The following is a 7,341-nucleotide window of genomic DNA, read 5'->3' as shown; positions in this document are numbered from 1 at the left end:
AAGGAATGAAAGTTGGTCCTTTCCTCTCCCCATGCACAGAAATAAATTCGATGGCTCTCAGGTCTCAATGCTAGTGTTGAAACTCTGAAACTGTCGGAATATAAAGCAGAGAATATAAAGTACATGTAGACATAGGTAAGGACTTTCCAAGTACGACTCCCGCCACTTAGGAAATAGTCTTCAAGTGGGATCTCATGAAATCAAAAGCTTCTGTACTTCAAAGGAAACTGCAAAGTGAGTGAAGAGGCAGCCTAAGGAATGAGAAAAATCTTCCCTAGTTTTACATCTGACAGGTGGTTCATTTCTAGACTATACAAAGAGTTAATCATATCTAAGCATCAAGAAAACAAACTCCCTGACTTAAAAAAAAAAACCCATGGAATTGAACAGATTTCTCAAAAGAAGAAATACAAATGTCTAATAAGTACTTTAAATATTCAATATCTTTAGCCATCAAGGCAATGGAAATTAAAACTATTTTGAGTTCTCACCTTACTCTAGTCAGAATGGTCATCACCAAGAAAGCAAATGATTACAAATGGTGGTGAGGATGTGTGGAAAAGGTCAACATTTAAATATGAGAATTCCTCTAAGCTCCTCTTGTCTCCGTGTATTTTTTTCTTTAATGACACCAAACATTCCCATGATCATGCACATGAATATATGAATGTATGTGCATGACTGAGTGTGCTTACATGTGTGTGTGTGTGTGTGTGTGTGTGTGTGTTCGACATTATATGTTGAGTCTAGACCCCTGTTCTTAGTACTATAGGGAACTGATACTGTCAGGAAAATATGAACCCTCCCAAAATACAAACAAACGGATATCTTGAGTTAAATAATGATTAATAAGAAATAAACACTTACTCTCATGGAATGATTAATGGAACAAAGAAAAAGTTAAGTGGGCATCAGGAGTGTTTGCAAAGGAATAAAAGAAAAATATTAGAAACATAAAGCAGAACCCCCTTGCTAGGCTTCTGTTTAGCTCTCCTTCCTGGAACTCACACGTTTCTCCCTCAGGACTGCATGTTGGAAGATCATAGGAACTTGGGGATACTTTTATAATTTAGGTAATGCTAAAAATTAGATCCTTGCATAGAGCTCTGTTCATGCCTAGAAATCTCGAAGCTTTTTCTGGCTTTGAGATATAGAGGAAGCAGAAATGAAAGCTAACACTGAGTTGTAATTGCCTGAGTGGTGAATGTGTGTCCCAATTTGCATACAGATCCTGTAGTCATTGCCTCTTTTTTTTTCCCATGCTGTTGCTGATAGAAGGACTCACCCTAGAGCTCTGCACATGGCTAAACACAGAACCAGACACTGTGCAGCCGAGAGTGGTCGTAGATTTTAGCCATCTACCCACAGACTGAGAGAGCAGAACATGGCAGACCACACAGGGTCTTACGCAGATCACAGTGCGGAACAGATTAAGCAGGAGTTGTGGAAGCAGACTTGGTATTTACTGGCTCGTGTGGGAGTTTGTGAATGGCTCCTTTAGCAACAGCTGAGTTATTACCACAGGGCACTGAATCCTACCTCCCTCTGGAAGCAAGCTCTACACATAGGCTCACGAAGAGAATGGTTGTTTGATAGCAGACTTATTTCTGGGAGCATGGGAGGGAGAGGAAAGTGAAGTTGGCCTCTTAGAGGCCCTTTCAGTTTTTCCTGCTTGTCAAGACACAATATTGAACCTTCTATGTTGGCAAAAGCTGGATGGTTTAGTGACTCTTGGCATCTAATGATATCTTTGTCCGACCATTAATTCAACTCTAAGCTAACCAAATTCAGATGGCAGCGACTGGAGATGACAAACACAGACTTTGGGGTGCCAGCTCAGAAACCCCTGCTAAACAATCAAACGGTAACAACAACAGCAGGCAGCAAAAGTCAATGAACTCCTGGGAAGGATCCGATTTTCAGCTTCCACATATTCTATGAGTTTATAAGAAATGCAAAGGTATTAGAAAATATAAGATGTATCTGAATCTTCCCAGGTATCCTTGCCACTTCCCTTTCAAGCATAGGGGAGTGAATCCAGTCCATGCACAAATCTGAATGGTCAGTGGCACCTGGTGGTGACAGTGAGTGGGTGGTGAGGGGAGTAGCGCTGGAGAGAGATGGGCAGGAATAGAGTGTGTTAAAATGCACATAATGTTTTTAAACATAGAAGTTACATTTGTTAAAATTATATATATATGCATACATGTAATTTTAAAATATATATATAATTTTAAAAGAAAATAAACACAAAATATGGGTATTGATAACATAATCACTCACCAGAAGGTAAATACAGAATTTATACCATTGACCAGTAAAAATTATTTGCCTGGTATAAGACAGGAAAAGAAATAAGGAAGAGAATGTGAAACAGGAATAAATCTTAATATAACAGTAATTCTAATAAATGTAAAAGTGTTACATCCACTGATCAACTACATAGTCTTAAACTATTGTATAGAAAATGTGTCCAGCAGCATTTTTCTTATTAAACAAAATTCAAACAAGTAATTCAAATAGCTAGTTATCAGTATAGTGATTGGAAAATATAAGTCTGAAACTATGAAATGGAAGCTTGGCTGTAATAATAAAATGTAAAGTATAATATAGTTAAAAACTTCATGAAAGAGAACATGCAGAATGGAAGAATGGTTATATAGTGGTTACAAACATCTCTAGTGACATAACATCAAAAGGAAAAGGTGGATCACACAATAGAAAGTTTGTACTGTAAAGATGGATTTTCTTCCTCAATAATATACAAATTCTGTGTGTATTTTTTACTTTTATAAATGGATAAAATGATCCTAAAACTTAACCACAGATTGCTAAGGTGGTTTTGAAAGAATAGAAGATTCAATATGTTCTAAATAAGACATTTAGTGATATTAAAAAAACCAAATAATGATAGTATCATACTAATCTAAGACCAAAGCAGTGAGTGACAGGGTAGGATAGAGTTGTAGAAAGTCAGTAGTTACATGATAAGTCAGCACAAGAAAAGGTGTTACAAACCAGCAGGAAGGATGGTCTGGTCAGGGTATAATGCTGTACCGGTTCACCCTGTGACAAAACACCGGATGCTATGACCGAACACCCAACCATAAGCAACCTAAGATATGCAAGTTTTACTCTGACTGACGATGCAAGAGGACAGAGCCCTTTGTGACATGAAAGGCACAGCCATGGTGGGGTGGAGGGTGATCATCTTGCATTCATGGTCAGGAAATATGAATGTGCACCCTTAGCTCACCTTCTTTTTGCTCAGTCTAGGACCCTAACACATGGAATGACATCCACATGGTAACATGGGGGTCTTCCAATTCCAATTGTCTTATTTTAGAGATGTCCTCACAGACATACCCAGTAGCTTATTGTGTAGACTCTAACAAGTTGGCAATCATTAACCAACACAGATAACTTACAGGTCTTGGAGCAATTTAGTTGTCTATCCTACAGGCGTTCCTCTTCCGTGCATATGGAAGTGCTATTATTGGGGTGTCACTGCATTAGGTAGACACTTATTTCTACACCCTCAGTGAAAGCTCTGAGCACAAAAGACAGTTACTTTCTGTCCTGTGTCTCAGGGAATTTCTGTGAAAGGAAACAGATTCGACCAGCAAAGGGTGTTCTTCTTCCCATAACTGCGTTCTTGGCAATGATTCGCGGAGTGAATCCATCTCCTGACTATGAATTGAAAAAATATACGAGAAGAGCCGAAGACTCACAATGATTCACAAACACATGAAACCATGGCAGCCTCCATCAAAAAAGCCTCTTTCCAATTCTACGAGCTTTTTATATGTAGAGCAGAATCAGACATGTTCATGAGGTTCTAATAACATCTGCCCAAACGTTAACATACATGAAAGCTTTGCTACCATCCTGGTGCTATCGGGTGTTTTGGAAACAGTGGTGAGGTGAGGCGGAGTGGAAAGCCCGCGTCATTGGAGCCATTAAAGGGGACATGGGACCCCAGCCCTTCACTGCCTCTCCTTTGCTTCTCAGCGGTGCTATGGATGATTTTGTTCCGCTTATGTTTCCACAAGGATGATGCGTCTTGCCAAAGGCACAAAGGAACCAGAAAACTCGGAAACTGTGAGTCAAAATCAACTCTCTCTATACTAATTTGCTTATTTACATATTAATTTCAGTTATTTACTAATGTGATAGCTGATTAACATAAGGTGGAACAAAATGCATTGTCCCTCTAGTATGTGTTATACAAAGGCAGAAGAGGTAAGAGGAAAAAGACAGAGTCTTATTAAACATGACATCTTACTGGAGGCTGATACAGAATCTCTAAGTGCACCTTTTAAAGAGTCCAGAGTAAATCAGTCTGGAGGTTCCTCAGAAAATTGGACATTGAACTGCCTGAGGATCCAGCTATACTCTCTTGGGCATATACCCAAAAGATGCCCCAACATATAACAAAGACACGTGCTCCACTATGTTCATCGCAGCCTTATTTATAATAGCCAGAAGCTGGAAAGAACCCAGATGCCTTTAAACAGAGGAATGGATACAGAAAATGTGGTACATCTACACAATGGAATATTACTCAGCTATCAAAAACAATGACTTTATGAAATTCATAGGCAAATGGATGGAACTGGAAAATATCATCCTGAGTGAGGTAACTCAATCACAGAAAAACACACATGGTATGCAGTCATTGATAATTGGATATTAGCCCAAATGCTTGAATTACCCTAGATGCACAGAACACATGAAACTCAAGAAGGATGACCAAAATGCGAATGCTTCACTCCTTCTTTAAAAGGGGAACAAGAATACCCTTGGCAGGGAATAGGGAGGCAAAGTTTAGAACAGAGGCAGAAGGAATGCCCATTCAGAGCCTGCCCCACATGTGGCCCATACATATACAGCCACCAAACTAGATAAGATGGATGAAGCAAAGAAGTGCAGGCCGACAGGAACCGGATGTAGATCTCTCCTTAGAGACAGGCAGAATACAGCAAATACATAGGCGAATGCCAGTAGCAAACTGAACTGAGAATGGGACCCCCGTTGAAGGAATCAGAGAAAGGACTGAAAGAGCTTGAAAGGGCTTGAGATCCCATATGAACAACAATGCCAAGCAACCAGAGCTTCCAGGGACTAAGCCACCACCCAAAGACTATACATGGACTGACCCTGAGCTCCAACCGCATAGGTAGCAATGAATAACATAGTAAGAGCACCAGTGGAAGGGGAAGCCCTTGGTCCTGCTAAGACTGAACCCCCAGTGAACCTGATTGTTGGGGGGAGGGCGGTAATGGGGGGTGAGGATGGGAAGGGGAACACCCATATAGAAGGGGAAGGGGAGGGGCTAGGGGGATGTTGGCCGGGAAACCGGGAAAGGGGATAAATATCGAAATGTAAATAAGAAATACCCAAGTTAATAAAGATGGGGGGGGGGAAGACCCAACAGAGGAAAAAAAAAAAGAGTCCAGAGTGATGAAAGGTATTTTCTAACTATGTATCTAAGAAATGAGGGGGTAGGAGAAAGTCTCTAAGGAAGAGGATAGCTTGTGACCTAAGTGTAGCTTATATTTATCATGGGAGGGTTAATATTTTTGCTATGCTCTATTCATATGAAATAATAAAGCTTAGTTGAACCCCCTTTCTCTGCGGAAACACCTTGGTGGCTGGGACCCTGTACACATACCCTGAAAACTGGAGGGCCTTCAAGGCCCTCATCGCTGCTCAGTACAGCGGGTCTCAGGTCCCTGTGCTTTCTGCACCACCCCACTCCCACTTCGGCCAAACCAACAGCACCCCCGAATTTCTCAGAAGATTTCCTGCCGGCAAGGTTCTAGCCTTTGAGGGCGATGACGGATTCTGCGTATTTGAGAGCAATGCCATCGCCTATTGCGTAAGCAATGTGGAGCTGCGGGGAAGTACGCCAGAGGCAGCAGCTCAGGTGGTGCAGTGGGTGAGCTTTGCTGACGGTGACATCGTCCCTCCAGCCAGCACCTGGGTGATCCCCACCTTAGGCATCATGCACCACAACAAGCAGGCCACTGAAAATGCCAAAGAGGAGGTGAAGCGAATCTTGGGGCTGCTGGACACTCACCTGAAGACACGGACTTTTCTGGTTGGTGAGAGAGTGACACTGGCTGACATCACAGTTGTCTGTACCCTGTTGTGGCTCTATAAACAGGTCTTAGAGCCTTCTTTTCGCCAGGCCTTCCCCAATACCAACCGATGGTTCCTTACCTTCATTAACCAGCCCCAGTTCAGGGCCATCTTGGGGGAGGTGAAGCTGTGTAAAAAGATGGCTCGGTTTGATGCTAAGAAGTTCGCAGAGAGCCAGCCAGAAAAGGATACCCCGAGGAAAGAAAAGGACTCACGAGAAGAGAAGCAGAAGCCCCAGACTGAGCGGAAAGAGGAAATAAGGGCAGCTGCCAGAGCTCCTGAGGAAGAGATGGATGAATGTGAGCAGGCATTGGCTGCTGAGCTGAAGGCCAAGGACCCTTTCGCTCACCTGCCCAAGAGTACCTTTGTGTTGGATGAGTTTAAGCGAAAGTACTCCAATGAGGACGCCCTCTCTGTGGCGCTGCCATATTTTTGGGAACACTTTGATAAGGATGGCTGGTCCCTGTGGTGGGCTGAGTACCACTTCCCTGAGGAGCTCACCCAGACCTTCATGAGTTGTAACCGCATCACCGGAATGTTTCAGCGATTGGACAAACTGAGAAAGAATGCCTTTGCTAGTGTTATCCTGTTTGGAACCAACAACAGCAGCTCCATTTCTGGGGTTTAGGTCTTCCGAGGCCAAGATCTTGCCTTTCCGCTGAGTCCAGATTGGCAGGTGGACTATGAGTCATATCCATGGCGGAAACTGGATCCTGGTAGCTAGGAGACCCAGACCCTCGTTCGAGACTTTCCAGCATGTGGGCAAAGTCGTCACTCAAGGCAAGATCTTCAAGTGAACATGTTTTGTCAGTCGCCTAGCTGCCTGCACCTACCCTTCAAGGGAGATGGGGGTCATTAAAGGAAACTGAACATTGAAAAAAAAAAAAAGAAAGCTTAGTTGAAGACATACATGTGTTTAAGCAGAATGGAAAAGAATCTGAATGATGGGATACAGTAGTGAAGTTGCGGGAGGCTTCATGGATGCTTGGCTGAGTGATGTGACCCCTACATTCCAGGGTTTGGAGCTTAGACTGATAACGTGGGCTTACAATATGATTATCTTTCTGGTACAATCGAGAGGATATTAAAGAATCTCTTTCAAGATGCAGGTCATGAACATAGAGGATAAACTTTCTCCCAGGATATTATAAGGTAATATAATATAAGAGAATCTCAACAGCATAGACCAGAGGCAAA

General features: G+C 42.4%; 1 pseudogene; it reads left to right on the top strand.

Moving 5' to 3' along the window:
• The first annotated feature begins 5,651 nt into the window (after nt 1-5,651).
• On the top strand, nt 5,652-6,941 carry LOC116907061 (annotated as a pseudogene).
• The last annotated feature ends 400 nt before the right edge of the window (nt 6,942-7,341 follow it).

This window comes from Rattus rattus, chromosome 8 (genome assembly GCF_011064425.1).
Source record: "Rattus rattus isolate New Zealand chromosome 8, Rrattus_CSIRO_v1, whole genome shotgun sequence".
Lineage (NCBI taxonomy): Eukaryota > Metazoa > Chordata > Mammalia > Rodentia > Muridae > Rattus > Rattus rattus.
This window is presented reverse-complemented; position numbering and strand designations above follow the sequence as displayed.